Source organism: Lonchura striata, chromosome 3, assembly GCF_046129695.1.
Source record: "Lonchura striata isolate bLonStr1 chromosome 3, bLonStr1.mat, whole genome shotgun sequence".
NCBI classification, from domain to species: Eukaryota; Metazoa; Chordata; class Aves; order Passeriformes; family Estrildidae; genus Lonchura; species Lonchura striata.
This window is the reverse complement of record NC_134605.1, coordinates 34222352-34241483: the sequence shown is the minus strand read 5'-3', so window position 1 is coordinate 34241483 and position 19132 is coordinate 34222352. Positions and strand designations below refer to the sequence as shown.

The window sequence follows — 19132 nt, the reverse complement described above, 5'->3', positions numbered from 1 at the left end:
ACCCTCTGCTGGAGCCACTCCAGGGGCTCCATGTCTCTCTTGTCCTGAGGAGCCCAGGACTGGACTCAGCACTCCAGATGTGCCTCGCAAGGGCTGGGCACAGGAGCAGGATCACTTCCCTTGAGCTGGTGACATTCTTATGCTGGCATATTGTCTCTATAAATCAATCAAATAGTCTCTGTGGAAAAGCAAATTCACCTGGCAAACAGAAATCACAGGGGTTAAATAATAGAGTTCATTTTGGGAAATACTTTCCCATCTCCTTTGCAAATTTGAACTTGGTATGTTCAGCTTCACTTTCCTCATGAGCCTGTGTTCCCCTGTCTTTCTCTCAACACTTATCCCCACTGAATTCCCAGACCATTTTGCTGCACTTCCTTCCCAGGATGCCTCCCCTCCCCCTCCAAGAGAATTCTCTTTCCCAAGTATTTGTCATATGCATGGCCCCATCAGTCAGTGCTGCACCTCTCATAAGTTTGTATTTTTCAGCTTCCACAGCCAAATGAATAGGTGGGAATCTTGTCTTATGGTTTTAAGTAAGTTTCCTAGACCTCATAGTAGCAAAGAGAAACTTAAAAACATGACTCCAGTGCACCCTTAAGGCTAAGAAACCTGAAGGTAATAAACCACACCCTAAACTTGTTTTATTTTTAAAATCTGAGTTTTAAGTTTTTAAGCTCAGGCCTTTCTCAGGCTTTTCTTGTGATTTGTGAACATCTGGGATTGGCAGTGCTGTAATCTGAGCAAGCAGGTTGGAAAACATATTCCTACAATCCAGCTGCTCCCTAGGGTCCACTTCCCACTGGTCCCACCAGACTGCATCTCCTGAAATGACCTTCTGAGATGCACCAGGGACTTCCCAGGGTCACCTAAGGAATCACTGCATTGCCTGAGCTTCTGCTTCCCCATTGCTATCTTTGGAAAAGTTAATGATCATGTTGGTTTTTTGAACTGCCCCAGGGAGAGTAGCATCCTTCAGGCAAGCACAGATATCTGGAAGCAGGAAAAAGATGTGTGATCAAATCCATGTGTTTTCTGTTCCCAGAGGAGTATATTTTCAGCCTTCACCAGCAAAATCCTTCTCACTTTTCTTCTGAAAAATAATTATTCCAGGCACTCCTTCATCTTGGTAAACATGCATAACCAGAGGCTGGATTTTTCCAAGTAATAAGCTTTTGTTTCTTTTGTTGCAATTTCCAAACACAGCAGGCCAAGAATAAAGGTTTCTGTAAGATTTACCCATCAAAAATGCCTAACAAATATGGCATTTCACTCCAGCTGCTTACTCTGTTTTTCCTCTATAGCTTATTCTGCTTCCAGATCCCCCTGCCATGCTAGACAGAAGAGCCTGCCTCTATTATTTAATCTCTAGCCTCAGTAAGTGCTTACATTTTAAAGTTAAATTGATTTTTGCCTCTGTTCCATGAACACTGTCACTTGTTCTTCTGGCCACACCAGTCCACCCACAACAGCCAATAGAATTTGCAAAATACAAAGTATACACTTTGTAAGAAGCCTGAAGAATGTTGAATTCTAAGAAAACAAGGCCAAGGTAATAAAAAGCACTGAAATTCAGTGCTGATCCTACCAACGTCATTTTTAGACTTAGCCCTGCTGTGATGAGAACTGCAGGGATTACTGAGTATGTCTTCCTTCTTAATAGTGCAATTGATGGTTTCAGTAGTGATGCACAAGTTTCTGTCACGTGCTAGATAAAAATAACTAAATACAGTATGCTCACAACAGTGCAGATCAATGTAGGTTATGACAAAGAGTTTTTTAAAGGGAAAACTCCCATCTTTGGTCTACTACAGGTCAGCTGATTCATGAAATTTACCTGAAAAGGCAAAATAACTTTTTTTTTCATTTGTGAACAGTCTTAATGGCCATGATCCATTACTGGAGGGCAATAGTAAATAATCAATTTATTATTAATTATTAGCATAAATATACATGAAAACCAAATCCATGATATTTCAAGATAGGGCTTGGAGCTTAAAGTCACTGAAGTCTGTGGCTTTTGTTGTTGTTGGGTGAATAAAGAAACTACTGGAAAACCTGAAGAGGCTCCAATGACAGAAACCCAGATTGGATGGAGTCACAGAAGATAGAAGATGTCTTGGGGTATCTTGTCTTAAAAAAAACTAATTTCTTGATACCCAGACATAAAGGCTGTATTAAACAAAATCAGACACAAAAGCAGATTAGAAAATTGTAGGTCCTCTGCCTACCAAAGAAATGTCTAAAGTGTGCCATACACAAAGCACATTAAATAATTAATTAAAGCCTTGATTATGCTACCGACCTTGAGAGAAATATGCTTTCTGTCACTGAAAATAAACAAACCCATGTGAGCTGCCCCTTCCTTCTTCATATGAGCTACAGTAACCTCCTCCTTAAATCTGTGCTTCAGTAGATATAAATGAGGATATGAGGAAATCACCTTATTACTGTGGGTTATCAGCCACTGAGAAGAGCTTTGGAAGTAGTTACATGAAGGCATTAAAAGCTCCTTGAAATAGATTCAGATAGCTGAGGGAGGGATGGGCTGGTTAGGAAAGAAAAGAGAGAAATGAGATTGCAGCCTCCTCTGGTTGCTGCTTGATCTGTGAAAATTGCAGAGCCTTTTCTTAATATATGCCTCTAGGCTAGGATTGAAACACTCAATAAAAATATACCTGGAGCTAACAGACAATTAGCTTTTATTGCTACTGCTTTTTGTATGTCAGAACTTCTTAGATTAACTGCTTTCCTTTTATTTCAGTATTTGAACAAATGGTGCTATTACGAGCTTCTCCTCAGAATCAGTGAGGTGGTTTGTTTTGGTAGCTAAGAGTACATTATACCCCACAGACTATCCTCTAAGCCCTAAAAAGAATAAAAACCTTTGTACTGTGCTAGATATTATATTAAGCAGAAACTGAAAATTTTAGAAGCAAAACACCTCTTGCAAAACATGACTTCTGCAAGTGGCATTGTTCAACTTCATGAGGAGTTGGGTTTCCCACACAGTGAGCTTCCAACTAATTGAAATCAGTTCAAAAAATGCACACTGGAAGTTCTGACAAACTGTACAGGAATGCAAACCAGTGGATGCTGCTGTGCTGGTGGACTTGCAGCCTGAAATACATGTAAAGATAAACAAGCTCCTCTTCTGCTGATCTTCACCCCCTCCCACAGAGCACTGCTCTCAACTGGTGAAGAAGCAGAGCAGCATCATTTTCCTGCTGACTGGTACCAGATGCTGCTGTCCTGCAGGAATGAAAGGGACTAAAGGGAACTGATTCTCCAGAGAGCACTACCAGCTTTCCCAAAGTCTGAGAGTGGCAACATATGCTTACATTTTCTCTTTTTTAACTTGTGACTCTTATTCTTGCAACACCAAAACAAGTAAGATGTGAGCTCTCTCTTGCTTAAGCTGAAATGCTCTCTCAAACTCCCTGGTAGCTATGCTCCATTTTTTGTTCAGAAGGCTGCCTCAGAGGATAGCCAGGTAGTGCCCACATTTACTTGCCAAGACTGTGATATTGGCAAGATCAAGGCCAAAACTGTGCCCACGTTTTCCCCTGGTAGAAGCTGATTCACTAAGAGCTCTGTTATGTGCTGTCTGCTGTGCCACATATCATGAAGTAAAGCCAACAGCCTGGCAAGGGATCAGTATTGAACAGAGAGATGATACAAATCACTGGGGCTTTGACTCACTGACTTTGCACTCGGCTCCACACCTACAGCTTTGTGGTTATTACATGAAAAATAAATTAAAGCACTTTGTATTATCTGCTTTATAAGGCAATATTAGTGAGAGCTACCAGGGCGCTGTGCTTCTGTAAAACTCACACTTTACAAATATTAAATTAAACAATTATTTATAAACACAGCAGTTTCATAAAACAATAGAGATATGGTAAATGCAATTAAACACATGTACTTAAGTCCAAAAATAGATAAAGAGTGAATTAAGATGTTATCCTGTCATGAAAAATGAGTGACAGATTAATACATTTTTCCACACCTTTCAATATATTTATCATAAACCTTCCCTACGCATTTCTAATTATGACATGTTTGCATAGGATGCCTTTGTGTTTTTCAATTGAGTTTTAGCAATTTGCTTTCCCAGAAGAATAATAATGCTGGACCAGACCAGTGGTCCACTGGGTGAAATTCATAACAACCACAGTTCTAATGCAGATGCTTCAGCTTTAACATCCTTGTGATAAAAAGATAACTACAAATTAAAACAAGTTTTCATTTGTTTCATACAAATTCATAACACTAAAGTTGTCAGCAGGTTATTTTCTTCCACTTACTTCTCTAGCAGTAAAATATCACTCATAACTGTGACTGGGAGTTGATTTTAATTTCTTGAATTGGTTTATCCTAGGGTTTTGGGTTTGTTTGGCCTTTTTGGTCCTTTTAAGACTTCAAACATACTTGTTTTCACTTTGACCTCCACTTAAAATAGCAATAACACTTTGTTCTTCCTTTCTCCAGAGTAGCTGAAGCTACTTTTTTTCCAATTATTCTTTCCATGTTCTTTACCTTGCATTACTCAGGGATATTTCTCAGCTCTCACTCTACCATGCTGTAGCTTGCTTTTGTTCCTCCAGGTCTCTCAGTCATCTTTTATCCAAGCTAACCTTGATCATTTTTCCTACTGCATATTTTTTCATTTCAGTGTTCACCTACTTTTCAAGAAAAATATACATTTAAACACATGTATGCAGAGAGGGAGCCAGAGGCACTTTACTAATAACCTTTGCCCTTACTAAGATTTAACCATTTAATCCCACTCTAGTGAGGTTTCCTGTTTTTCAGTCAGGATGGTGCAGCACTTCAGCTCTTCTTCCATGAAAACCTATTATCCTCAGTCATACCTCTAATGAGGAATGAAGAATTTTCTAAAAGGAAAATCCAACTTAAATGCCATCCTGTTTTTACTAGATTTCTGTTAACTTATTCAAGGTGGTTTGTTTTTTTTTCTAATACAGAAGTTATCATTTATCACATGAAACACAATATGGATAAAAAATATCTCAATATTATTTCAGTATCTTCATGTGTCAGCACCCTCATCTTATAAGATCCTTTAATTTTATTCCTTGTAAAGAATAGGTTTCAGAATAATATATCTGCTATTAACTCACATGGTGAATATTGAGACAAATCTTTCATCATACTGCTGTACTCATTCTCCTTAGCTACGTCTCAGTAAACTTGCAGGTTTTATGGTTTCACTTTATTGAAGACTTAAGCTTTATTTGGCCTTCTTTATCTCTGGTTATTTGTGTTTCCTAGGTTTCCCATATTTCTGAATTCTCATCTTTTCATCCTCTATTTTATTCTGTTGAGCAAAACCATAATTTTTTAAGAACTCCAGATTGCTTAGGAAAAACCACTTGAGCCTTACCACTTTGTCTGGGGTTCACTCTTACCATCTTGCTTTTTGTTGTACTTATTTATGTCAAGAAATTATTCCAGGTGGTCTTCACACTGGTTTATAATAATTTTCATATTTTAAAGTACCTTTATTTGTAGGAATTTTTAAACCAGATTTCTTATTACTCAAAATACTTTTCTTTAATGCTAAATGTTAGGGTGATAATTAATTTATTTCTATTAACTTATTTCTTTGGAATACTCATCAGAGCTTTTTAATGCAAGTGTCTAAATTTAGGCTGAAAAATAATTTGATTTTTCTAAAGTACTGAGCTCTCTAAAACCAAATGAAACTGCTCAGCATTTTTAAATCTTTATATTTGGAAGAAAAACTTTACATACCACCTATTTTTAAAGTTCTGAACCACATCATTTTAGAGAAAGAAAACAAACTTTACATGGCACTCCATATGTCCAAAACAAGCAAATAACATCCACAAAATTAGGTCTGCAGCAGCATATTAGAAATTTTAGAGAAAGCTTGCCTGATCTGTACATGCTTTAGGGCCAGCTCATAAGCAAAAACTTTATGAGCAGAAATCTAGGGACACTATGTGCTAAAGACAACAGAGCAATTTAAATCTCTTCCTCTGGAAATATTATTAATTATCAACATTTTTACAGCACTGCCATCAACAGAACATACCCAAAGCCCCCAGAAATTATTTAGTGATCTCAGCCTTTCTTTCCTACACGCCTCTACAGATTGATATACTTTCCACACAAGCATTGACTGCAGTTAATGAAGATATCACTCAATAAAAGGGAAATACTTGAACAAAGCTTCTGTTTTTGTCATTTTGGTGTTTTTCCAGAATTTCCCATAAACAAGACTGTTGCAAGAAAAGCATTTGCAAAGCAATTGTAAAAGGCATCATTCTGCCACACCAAGTAAGTTAGTCTGGAGCCCTCCCTAGTTTTCTTCTTCAGCTTTATTGTCAGTAGCCATGCCAAAAAATCATAAGGAGTATGAAAAAAAGGTCAAAGTGAAACACTATTTTGGGATTTATTTTTAAAATAATCAAAGTCAAAGCAATTTTTTTAAGTAGATAAAATATTCAGTTCAATCAGGAATCTCTGAACTGATTTTTTAATCACTTCAACCTAGCTCTTATTTTTTCACAAGTTTCACAAGACAGTAGACTTCTTGACACTTATTTTTTAAGTTGTTTTTTAGTTGTTCAAGAAACTCTAGAGCAAGCCAAAGAAAAATACCTTAAGAAGCTGCTTTAGTATTTCACATTACTTAATCCAAGACATTTTTCTGAAGTCCCTTCCCTTAATAAATTACTTGGTTAATTACAGCTCCGCCATAAGTGCTGTCATGCATAGGTACTCAAGCTGTAGTTTCCCTCTGTTATTCCAATAATAGATTAGATAGCAATCTAAAGTGATCTACTTCAAACATAGGAAAAAGAGTATTCATTTTAATTCAGCAATAGCACATTCATGTTCATCATTATTATTACCAGTTTGATGGCCTTCTTCCCCAAGAGGCTCTTATCTTCTTGAGACAATTATCTTCTGCTGTAAAAAGAGATTAAATATGTGGTGAGATATCACATTTGAAAACTATCCAAAACAGTTTATTTGGTTTTTTAAAGGTTGTTCAAATGCCCCAAAATGTTTCCTTACAAAACCATAAAAATGTTACAGGTAGACTTTGGTGCTGAATACACAGATGGAAGCAAGTTCTCTGGGAGGGTAAATATTATGTCTTCACCTAGTCATAAGTGATTTATTCCCTCTGATGTAGCCCTGCTAAATAACTATTTCTTGGTTCTTTAGTTACTACCTGAAGTAGTAAATGATGGCTACTGCAGAAGCAGACCTAACTCACAACAGTGAGTAATGTGACAAGTGGAATTACAGGGATTGACTAACTTTGAAGATAACACAATATGGAAAATCCTACCAGAGAAGTGCTTGGAGACATGTTGTCAATAATTTCCTCAGTCATTAAAAGAGCAGTGCATTCAGTGCTGGCAAAACTTTTGAGAAGAGATACAAAGCTTTTCTCAAAAGATCTCACCCAGGCTTTTCTCTGATGACCCCATCTGGGTTTGACAGGCATGTCACTTACTTTATTGACCTTCTTGAGCCTATTTATAACCCAATCTTCCTGTGTGTCAAACCACAACAGGATCTTCACCTACAGCCCAAGTCCATCTCCACAATAGTCAGAACAGGAAGTAGAATCTTCTTCAAAAAGAAAACCCAGACTTAGAGTGAGTGACTTGCTAAGAGCAGATGTGGTATGTTCCACAGCTGGCATGTCACATGGGTTTTTTGCCCTGCAGTCCCTAATAGACTTGCTGGTTTGTCAACACTTTTCCAGCAGCAGATTTAATGCAAAGTAGATAATTTCATCTTAATTCTAATAAGAATTTAGGAGACCTAGAAATTGAAAATATGAGATTTGGCATCAAAGGTCACCTGGAAAAAAAACAGTATTATAAAGCTGCGTCACATTTGTAATTTCAAAAATAAAATTCCCACCAGCTGGGAAGTTAAAATACAAGACAAAAGAGGTGAGGGTAGACAAGAACTAAAAACATTTTCCTTCTTCAGCTTTAATCTGATTGCATCACATGTAGCCAGTCGTTTTCTCTTAGGTCAAACAGTCCCAGGTACACAACTTGCTGAGCAGCACAGCATCACCCTTACAAAGAGCAAGCTTCCCTGTTCACATTAGTGAATATGCTCTTCAGATTCTAGTGAGTTTAAATAAAACTGTTGTGGCAAGCACATTTCTCTCCCTCTCAGGACTTTTCATAGAGGTGCACAGAGAGAAATGAAAGAGAAAACTATTTCTATTTCTGCTCCTTGTTTTTCCTATGTGGAATGTGTTTGGAGAATTGTTTACCTGGAGTGAGTGCTTGATTGGATTCTGGTGAGGATTGTTTGAGCCTGATGGCAAATCAGATTCACCTGTGTCTGGACTCTTGGGAGAGGGTCACGAGTTGTATTAGAGTCAGAGAAAGTAGTATGTAGTTTTAGTACCCTCCTTTTATATAGTATATTAATGTATTTTATCATAGTTACAATAAAGAAATCATTCAGCCTTCTGAATTGAGTCGGACATCATAATTTCTTCCCATTGGCTTCACCTGCATTTACAATAAAACTCTATCCATAAATTGAAATGGTTTGGGTTTATTCGTCACAAGTATTGCAAGTGTGGGTTGCCCATCACTTTGTGTCTTCTGTATTGAGCTGCTTTATGGAAAATTATGGTAAAATAGGAATGTCTTATGGCCAAAGTAGGAGTACTTATGGCAAGTCAGGTATCTCGCTGGGTATCTCTGCCAGCGCTAGAGGGCACTCCGGGCCCAGGGAGCCCCGCAGTCCCGGGGGATGGACTGGACAGCCTGGGCGCCCACCGCCCCTTTCCCACCAGGACACTCTTGGCGTGGTGACAGCGATCTCCCTCTGCTCGGAATTGGCGGGGTTACGCTGCCAGCGAGGAGCCGAGCACGTGATAGTGCAGCACTGCCAGCAGAGATACGCAATACTCGCCTCAGGGTTGAAGCGCAGAGCTTGGGAAGAAGCAATGTGGCTCTTCCCAAAGGAATGGTCAGTGTGGCACTTCTCTGTCACTGGGCTGGGTTTCTTTCCTCGCGGCGTAGTAAGTATTGCTTTGGCTTTGTCGTCAAAACTCTGGTCTTAAAGAAGCTCAGATTGTGACTGCTCACCCATCTTGCAGAAAATGCCATGTCCTTGTGAATGAACATCTCCACCTCCTCCCCAGCAAGGCAGGGAGAGTGGCACATTTCCAGAGGTCTGCTTTTCCTCAGATGCTAATGAGAAAGCCTTTTAAGAAGTGTACAGCTACTGGGCTAAAATATGAAGGAGGAGAAAGTGGACTGAAACTGATCGAGGGCTACTCGACCAGTCACTTTCCAGAAGGGAGACAAAAACCCTCGCTGAGGTTCAAAAGACAGCCTATGGCTAGAATGTGAGAGGAGCCTGTTCCTAGTAAGCTGCACTGTTCCTAGTAAGCTCCCCTTTTTGTGATGGGAGACTTAAACTGACCTTAAACCATCTCTAGCTGTGCTTTAGGAAGTTTAGCCTCAGTCTCAATGATGTTAATTCTAAAAATTCCCTTCATGACTAATTCATATTTTTCCTTGATATTTAATCTAATTTGCTGCAGGCTAATCCCTTTAGGTTTTGGCCTGCTGACAAACGAAAATTACTGTCCCTGTATGCCTGCTTCTTCTCTCTGCGAATCTATGGACACTTATTATATCTTTCAAGTATTTTTAATTTCTTCAACAATTCTTAGAGCATTAAAACATTGCTACTCTTCTCCTTCCTAGTTAAGAGAGAAGATTCCGGGCCTTCAGAGATTACTGAAGGAGACACTATCAGCAAGTTTTTGGTAAATGCTACATTCCCCATGCATCTATCTGGATGAAATTCTTTTGTGTCTAAGTGCCTTTAATTACCACCTATGGGTTGTTACTGAAATACTTCCTGGAGTGTTTTCCTCCTTGCTCTTCTGGGTAATATGTCAGGGTTACTTCTTCACTGCTTTTGTTGGCTTTAGTTTAACAGTTGTTACATACTTCATTATCGTTTTAAGTAATACATAGTATAGACCTAATGCTTAATATGACCCTTTCAAATGGCAGTAGGTTTGGTTTTGATCCTGGACTATAATATTCCACAGATCCGCTACAGAGAGTTTCTCAGTGGTTGATATATGGAAATTTGCTCAACAAAAACTGGCATGCTATGGCAACCAAGTTTCTGTTGCCTAAGAAGACAATATCTCTTTGGCATCTTAAAGCAAGGTTTGTATTCTTTTCTTTTGTTTAGAAAATACTGACATTCTTTGTTTAGAAAATACTGGAAATTCAGACTGCAAAAAATGGCTCGGTAGTTTTTGCAGCAAGTGGGATGACAGTCCAAATTCCAGCCTAAGTCTTCATAGGCAGCCTTGGGGAGCTATTTTAACCAACCTGCATCTCTCAATTTCACTTCTATAAACTGAAAATAATGTTCCTTTCCCACCTGAGAAATGCACTGATACTAGTGAGATATTTGGATGCTATAAAAGAAGACCCAGGCAAAGCTTGTGCACAGTCAAATTATAAAAGTCCTCAAAGATAAACAAAAAAAATCAGCCTTAATATTCTTTGGCATTTGTTTACCTAACTTCAACACTAGAATTTCCCTGGACTAACTGCTATTCCCTTGTGTTGTCTTCATAACTGAAGCCTTAAAATCAGGCAAAGCTTTGTCCATGACTGCCTCATTGTGGTAGTGGGTTTAGGCACCCCAGCCACAGCAGTGGCTGGAACACACAAATTAGTTCCTTGGGATGTGGATGTCTTTTTTAGTTTGGAGTAGCATGCACTAAGCAACATAAAATCAAATGCAACAAAATGTTTAACCTGTTTTGGCTACATTTTAAAGAAGAAATAGTTTGGAGACTAAAATTGAGAATGAGAAACTTCATGTTAACAGGCTGATTTTTGTATTAAAAAACATTCTGCCTTACAGAAGGAGGAGAGGCATTCCCACCTGCTGTATTTAGTGGCTACCTGTGTCCTCTAAGGCAATGATCCATCCCACAAGCCAAATTCTTCCAACCTTGTCATGCAGGCACCCCCAGCACGAAAGTACCCAGTGCTGTAGCACATATTTTTTAAAATAAAAATTGTTAATTTAAGTATGCTGCAGGGAAATATAGAAAGCCATCAATGAAAAAGGAAATCATACAAGCTAAGTTTAATTTTTAAGCCCATGTTGCCCAGCATTACTTAAATATATGACTCCAAGCTTTTTCTGATAACTGTGAAGCATTCAAGCAATATAAGGCAAGTTCAGAAAGTAATGGACACACTGTTCATGCCCTGCACAGTCCCAGTGAGTGTGCACAGGGAATGGGAGGGCCTTTCTGTGAATGTGTGTACACTGTGAACATACAGGTCTGCCAGGTAGAATATCTGGCACTTGCAAAATTGTGCTCATGTATGCCAAAGGGCCGTATCATAGGGCTGGAAACCCCAGGTAAAATAAACAGTTCCTCACTCTTACCAAATTTTTCATGGGAAAAAAATAATATTCAGGAGAAAATGTGCGCATATCGACCACAGTTATCAAATCTTTTATTTTGATTTCTTCAACCACCTGGGCAGCAACCATCTCTAAATTACTACACTGAACTGGATGGAATTACTCATATATTGGCATGTAAATAGGTCTCTGCAGAATTCTGAGCCTGCTTTATGATTAAACTTTACTGCCAATGGCAATAAAGATGTTATTAGCATTATTGTAATAATGACATCATCTTTTGTCTTGTTATTTCCCAGTCAGGAATTAGAAAAAGGAAATAAAATGGTGTCAGTCTGCAGGAGAAGAGTGATGGACCTGCAGAGTTATGCAGAGCACTGTAAGCATCTTGCTAGTGCAAACAAGAGCAACTCACCATAAAATTAAGGGAACAAACACTATCCACCCAACAGCATAGAACACAATGTTGTTCTTTATTATATTATTTAAAAGGGGCAGATTTACTCAGTCATAAATTAATAATTCAGAAGGTGTAAGAAGGCACAGCCAATTAGCTGCAGTAATTTGCATTTTTATGCTCCTTCATTAGTTTCCTAAGGTTCTTCTCTCCTATTATAGCAATGCAAATGCCATCTTCTGAAAGGTGAATAGCCAGGCTGGTTTTTGTTTGCATGGTAATGAAGCCTTTTCAATTATTGAAAGACCAAACAATTTAATAATTTTTAAGACAAATTTTTGTTGCTATAATATCTCTTCCTTGTGTTTTTTTTTTCAAGAAACATGCTTTTTAAATGTAATTTATTTTAACCTGAAGCAGGGAGTTTATCAGGTGGCTGATCTTCTGAGGTTCCTAAAATCATGCCTGACTTTAATCACTGAAGTAAATCTCTCAAAGCAAGGTATTAAAATCCTTTCTTAATTTAGACGCTGACAAATAACTCAGTGTATGATGTCTTTGTTTGCAGTGTTTCTCCTCGATGCAGGAATGAATTGAGAAGGGTTTAACATATGAATTTGACTGTTAGGTGAACTTCCTTCTCTTATGCCCATGCCTCAGATATCTGCTGGCACAAGTACCTTCAAAAGCTTCCTGCAGCCTGCCCCAGGGATTTCCCTTTTGGTCATAACTATCTTTGGGCACAGTCTTGCTAAAGTTGATGTCCTTAACTTCTGAGAAATACTCCTGAGGCTGGCAAGGTTAAAGTCTTCCTGCAGACATAACTGCAGTCCTCGTCACCAGAGTGCTGCAGGGCAGCTGTGCTTGCTCGGTCTCTGCCTTCCCATACAGGGCACCAGCAAATCCCACTGGCTTCCCAGAGAGCTACTCCTAACCTGCAGCTGACCTGACACGTACTTATTTTTCCATTTTTACTCTGGTATTTTCCTTTCCAAATGCTTTCCATGTGAGACCATTTAATTATTTTTATAATTATTTTATTCTTAATACAGCCCCTCATTCCAGATGTAGATAGTACATACACACACTCAAATACATGTAAAAGCAAAGTAATGCTGAGGCTGCAGCTTTATAGAAATGTGTCTGAGGCAGAGGGTATGCCAGGAGAACTGTAGAGATATTTCAGAGGACCAGTGGGTAAAAAAAAAAAAGACTGGCGGGGAAATTAAAACCTAGGGAGTGAAACAAAGGTGTGGTATGTTTTCTGAGGCAACTTCTGAAGGGACTTGGGTGTTCAGGTTACCATGAATGCAGTTGGCTGAAGAAGACAGAGACCTGCCCTTCTCCATTTACATCAGCAGAATTCTTGTATTTTGGGATATTGATTTTTCTAGGAGCAACCTGCAGCAGTGCTTTCTCCCAAGGAACATGTCACCACTCCCCAGCCCACTGAAATCCACCCCATCCTGTTCCTTGATCACTTCAGCCTTTCTTTCTTTTAGCAGAGGTGCTGGTCACAAACTGCACAGATCATCTTGGAAATTTTTTCCAGCAAAGACCATAAAAGAAGGCAGTTTTTGTCATTTCACTGATAGTGCAGACAGCATGCCTGTAACAGACCAAATGACCGACCATACAAGAAGCAGGGTGTGTTGGTGTGTTCTAACAGGCTTACTTCCTTTTTTTGTTAACTTCTTGGTGAAGGCCACATGTGAAGGCCAGGCTCTGAATCATTTCAAGCAGGAAGGGCAGCATGGCAGTGGAGTGGATGGCTGAATCAGCTCCAATACTAAAAGGCCAGTGGGTATAATGAGGTGAAACTCAATGCCAGTGGATATAATGAGGTGAAACTGGTGCCAGGAGGTGCAACGAGAAAGAAGAAACAAAATGGCTTGAGGCAATATGTAATTTAAAGTAGAACTGGTCAAAAATAAAATAACCAAAACCTTTCAAACTATACAAATAAAGAAACCTGAAAATATAGAAAAGATTTTCTAACATCGCACTAGTGGCAGCAGTGTCTATCTGTGCCCTTACTCCAGCCCCTCCATTACCTCCTCCCCTTGTCCCAAGTCCAGCCCCAGCACATGTCCTGCATGATCCCATGCAAGGCCACAAGGGTGGCCGACAGGCAGGCTGGGGCTGTGGGCTGTGTTCCCACAGCAGGACAGAGCCTCCTGACTTGCAGAATTAACCTCTAGAGCTGCAGTATTTTGTACTTTCCTCTTCCTACATGGACAGAAATGGAGGTCTCTGAACATGCTTGTTTGGAGACAAAAGACCAGATTTTTTGATCTAGGTGTATTTCTGTTCGTTATGTCAATCAGAAAAGTCAGTGTTTTATTACTTAGTGGAGAACTTCAAGATTTCATATCTTATATGTCTACTATTTAGCTCATAAATTAAAATTATTTGCAAAGTACATTTTTAAAAAGCATCAATAAGACCTTATTGTAGATCATCTCAGCAGAATAACATGACATTTTTATATTTTTGACTGAAATATATTAATATCAGAAGGGTTCTGTTGATTATTTAATGTGACTTCTTATATTACACATCTACAGGACTCCCCAAAATGAATTTCTGTATCAAGACAAATAGTGCAGATAAGCCAGAATAAAAACTGATCATGGTTTCAAATTTTCTCTTTAGACAAAATCCACTGCAGGCTACAGTAAGTTTTTCCAGTGGTCAGTTCCCTTCTCTGAGGTAAATTACTTCAAGGCTAAATTTCTCTAATTCCAGGCAATGGATTTTGCTAGTCTTTTCCAGAGAAATTATAGAAGCCTTTGTACCACTTTTCTATTCTTTAGTAAGTCAAGACTTTGAACTGTAGTCCCTCATTTTCAGCATATTTTCCAGTCCTTTAAGCTCAACCAGAGTTTCTATCAAACCCTTCTTTCTAAAGAAAACCAAATAAATAATAATGATTAAAAAAGAAGAAATTAGAAGGGAGAAAATCCTTTTCACAGGGCAGGATGAGCAGTGATGCAGCATGGTGGCAAGCTGCTGGACACCGGCAGTGGCACTTGAGTGCCTCCCTTTCTCCTCTAGCAGAGGCACAAAGCCCCAAAATTCCCTTGCCAAGGGGCTACAGTCTGTGTAGCACTTTCCCTGTTCCCTCACAGTAAATCTTCACCTGAATAATGCAAGCTCTCTGCTTTTATTCATATTCTCCTCATTATAGTCCAATGATCATTTTAGCACTTTGGCCGTAGTGCACCACAGGAGCTCCACGTGTATCTGATTATCCATTATAAAATCAAACCCCTTTCAGTCCCTATTTCCCAGCATGGAGTCTTTTCCATCCTACAAGCATGGCTCACACTGTTACTCACTGCACAGGCTTCCAAAAAAATAACTTGTTCCGTTTTTTAAAGAAAGTCAGATTGCTCTGTCATTCACCAGCTTTATATCATTTAATCCTCCACTAGTTTTAGTGATAAAAGAAAACTTCATGAAGAAAATATCATGTTTTCTCGTCTCATTAAGAAAGATAAGGTGTGAGGGAAATGAACCTCATGCGGACCAAATCCTCACCGTAATGGCTTATTTGCAGTTACACTTAAATATGATTATATTTTCAATAAAATTAATAGGTGTTAGGTTAATTTTTTATTCCTTTATTTTCTTTGCAAAATGTCTTCTGGTGTGAGAGAGAGCACGTCCTTTAAAAATTTTATTACATCAACAATATTATCCTGATTGAAAAGAACTTGTAATCTTGTCAAAAGATGGGATCAAATTCGTCTGACAATTTTTTTTTTGTGAAACTAATGTTGATGGAAATTAATTGTGTTTAAGCAATCTTATCTTGATAGGCCCTTAATTTCGTGATTTAGTCCTGATGCCATTTTTAAATATTGGTACAATTTAAATTTTTCCCAACTTGAAAATTCCCATGTTTCAACCCTGTAATAACCAAAATAAAATGCCTATGAGGGTCTTTTGCTAGTTCTTTTAAAACTATCAGATGAAAGTTAATTAGACATACAGATTTCAAAATGTCTAACTTAAACAAACTGCTGTGTAACTGGTTAGAATTAAAAGGACTGCATCATCATGTTGTATGACTCAACCATCTGGCGTTCTCCAAATGCAGACTCCAAGTGACTGAAATTCTGCTTTTCATGGATTCTTGTCAGTTCTGTTATCATCATACAGTCACAGAGCAATAATATTATCAGGATTCCCGGTACAACTGAGAACTCCTTTCTCTGCTTTTCCATTCTTAGATCTGATGACCATAGATATTTGTCTTTAACATTTTGCTTCCACTATCTACTTCCTGAAATCCAAGAGACTTGTTACAATGATTGTTCCAGCTTTTATCCATGTTTCAATATGATTTAGAGATGTTTTTCATTTTATTTTGACCCATTCTTTTCTTTTCTTAAGTCACTGCAACAACATCATTCTGAAATGTGCAATTTGGGCATCTAGTAAAATATTATTCAGCAATGTACTATTATCTTTTTCATGTTTCTGTTTACATTTTCTCCAGTTGATTGTCTCAATATTACTTTCAGCTTTATTAAATTGTCCTTTTCAACCCCCTGAGACTATGAATTCTTGGCAGAACTCACAATAAAAATGTAATCGAGATAAAATCAGTTTCTTCTATTTTTTCAGGTCTATGATTAACTCTTCACTTCATAAGGTCTTGAATAGAGTTCTGCCCCATTAGAAACAATTCTTGTTTATATAGGAATGTGTTATATATATTTTTTTAATTAAAACATTGTCTTAAAATCAGCCACTTTTATCACAGTTTTCAAACTGATGCCAACCCATAAAAATATTTGCTTTTGCTACATACTATAGCTTAATGGTTGCACAGCCAATTTTCTTATTCTCTAGTGTGTTTGTGCATTTCTAGCAGACCAAAGCTAGCAAACTCTCTTGTGCTTTGATCCTACAGAATCCTTCTAGTTTTTCATCTATGACCTGTAATTTGAACTTGAGTGAGACCATTTTAAAACAGAATCTCTCTCATACTGCTACATTTTTAATTCAATTTTCTCAACATTTTTACAGCCAATAATTCTAACATTATTGACATGGGAATCTTCCTATTTGTTTTCAGAACAGCTAGCTTTATGCTAATTATTGAGAAATTTCCACTGTGTATACGGCACATAATAAATAAAATGCTGCATATATTAGAATCAAATAAGTTAAAATCAAATTAATCTATATTATTAAATATTTTTAAATTTCACTGTTATGGTTATATTTGTCATAGACAATGTCAGGTAACGTAAATGAAGCCAGTGTGAAATTCAAGGAAAAGCAGATCTTCCCTTTTTTTTTTCTCTACATTTCATTTTCTTATAATCCTTCTACAGGTTATAATGAGTATGAAGTATGACTGAGTCTAGACAAATGTGTTAAGGCCTTCTATAAGCAAATTTCTTGGTACAGCTGTCATTATTTTTTAAGTTCCTATGAAGAGACAAATTTCAGGCATCACTGTTTCGATGATTTTCCATAGCAAAACTGCTTTGGGTCTAGTGCACACCCCAAAACAACCATGAATGTCCTCCAAGATAATTTATGTCCTGTTGAACATATTAAAATATCTACAATATTGCCTAGAATATGGCAGTAGCAATAGGATGTGAAAAAAGACTGACTTACTTGCTAAACCTATTGTTAGGAAAAATGAATTCCGTAAATGAGATTTCAGAAAATAAAAGTTAAAAATACATAGCTGGGAGAAAATAGGAAAAGCAGAGTATTTTGTCAATATAATATCTTTATTTTTTCCCAGTATTTTAGACTTTAAACCGTAAGGCCAGATCACCCCTGGTAAACTTCTGAGAAGTTAAGATATTAAACTTCTTCAGGTATATTTTTTCCTCTTAATGCTTAAACAGAAATAACTGTTTTCCTTTTCCTTTTTAGCTAATTTCTGCTTTATTGAACTGTGGAAATAATACATATTAAGTATTATGTTGCTGAATGGCAATAGTGTCAAATGACAAAAATTCTAAACTACCTTTATATGGACAAAGCATTTAGCTATTATATGGATGAATGGAGACCTCTCACTGCAGACATGTAAAATACTCAGAACCTGATATTCCTTTCACCAGCTGTGCAGAGATATAAGCAGCCAGGAGTAACTAGTTTTACACCAAGGGAAGGCTCAGGAAATATAGGAAGTCACTCCAGCCTGGAAGTGAGGAAGAGCTCCCTTCTCAGAAGTGCTGGGCAGGGCCAGAATACTCTGAAAAGTTTACTTCCACAATTTATTTTCTCTGATGCTTCTCAGCCTTTTGTTACAGCCTCCATCCCTTTGCATGATGAACCCAATACAGCCTTCTAGAGACAAAAAAGGAGAGTAGTTCAAGTGAGAACAAAAAACAAAGTCAATCAAAGCAATTTTTGCCATTGCAGTGATATTTCAGACTGCTGTTGAGTAATTCAAATAACTGATTCATTATAAACTTTAACAAAAAAAGGCCACAGAAAAGTTACTTGTGTTGAGAAAGATATCAAGGTTCTCTGTCAACCATTCAGCCCTGTGATTTGCACACTCTTGGTGAGCAGCTGCAGAGGACATGCTTTCACACGGACATGCAGCCCTTGAATGGGTTTCTAAAGGAGCAAGAGCAGCCCTGTTCCCTCTTATTTCTCATCATCACCCACATCTACACACCTGGCCTGCCTTCCTGCAGCTCTCATATAACTCAAGGCTACAGCTGTATTTTCTTTTTTAGTAACTTTTCTTTTTAATCAGTTTACTGAAGTCTATTATTTAAAAAAAAGTAATAATAATAACAAAGAAAAAAGTAATACTAACAATAAAAGCCCCTACTACATTTCTCTTAATAATTTTATTTCACTCTTTGGAAGGAGGACCAGGAGACACCTTCAGTTTTTTAAATGTGTTCTCTTTTTTTATGTTCCTAGCATTTCACATTGAGAGTTAATTTTGTTTGCAGCTATTTTGCTTGCATTGCTAATATATTTTCCATAAACATACCCCTTTGTAGGCACATGCAGACCACAGGGTGCTCATCTAAGAACTTCTTTACAATAAAATTGCTGCATGTTGTGTATAACTTGGAGTTTTCACCTCAGTAACATATTTTTTGTTAAAAAAAAAGCAAAAAAACCAAAACAAAACAAAAAAAACCCCAACATTTTTCTTCAAACAGCTTGGACTCTTTACATGCTAGAGATACTGGCTTATGGCACACCTGCATTGGGTTGCAAGCCTCTGCATAGGTATTGAATTAGTGACTAGCCAACTGAGTG

The 19132-nt window shown here is 37.7% G+C and overlaps 1 long non-coding RNA gene across 2 annotated transcripts in view; it reads right to left on the bottom strand.

Annotated features, from left to right (window-relative positions):
* Positions 1 to 19132, bottom strand: part of LOC110469413 (uncharacterized) — a 150920-nt gene that overhangs the window by 75648 nt on the left and 56140 nt on the right. The window contains exon 1 of one of the 2 annotated variants that reach the window (XR_002465243.1): positions 6909 to 6967. The exons of the other annotated variant lie outside the window; for it this stretch is intronic. This is a non-coding gene — a long non-coding RNA (uncharacterized LOC110469413). Of the gene's footprint in view, positions 1 to 6908; positions 6968 to 19132 lie in introns of those variants that run through there. 2 annotated transcript variants of the gene reach the window in all.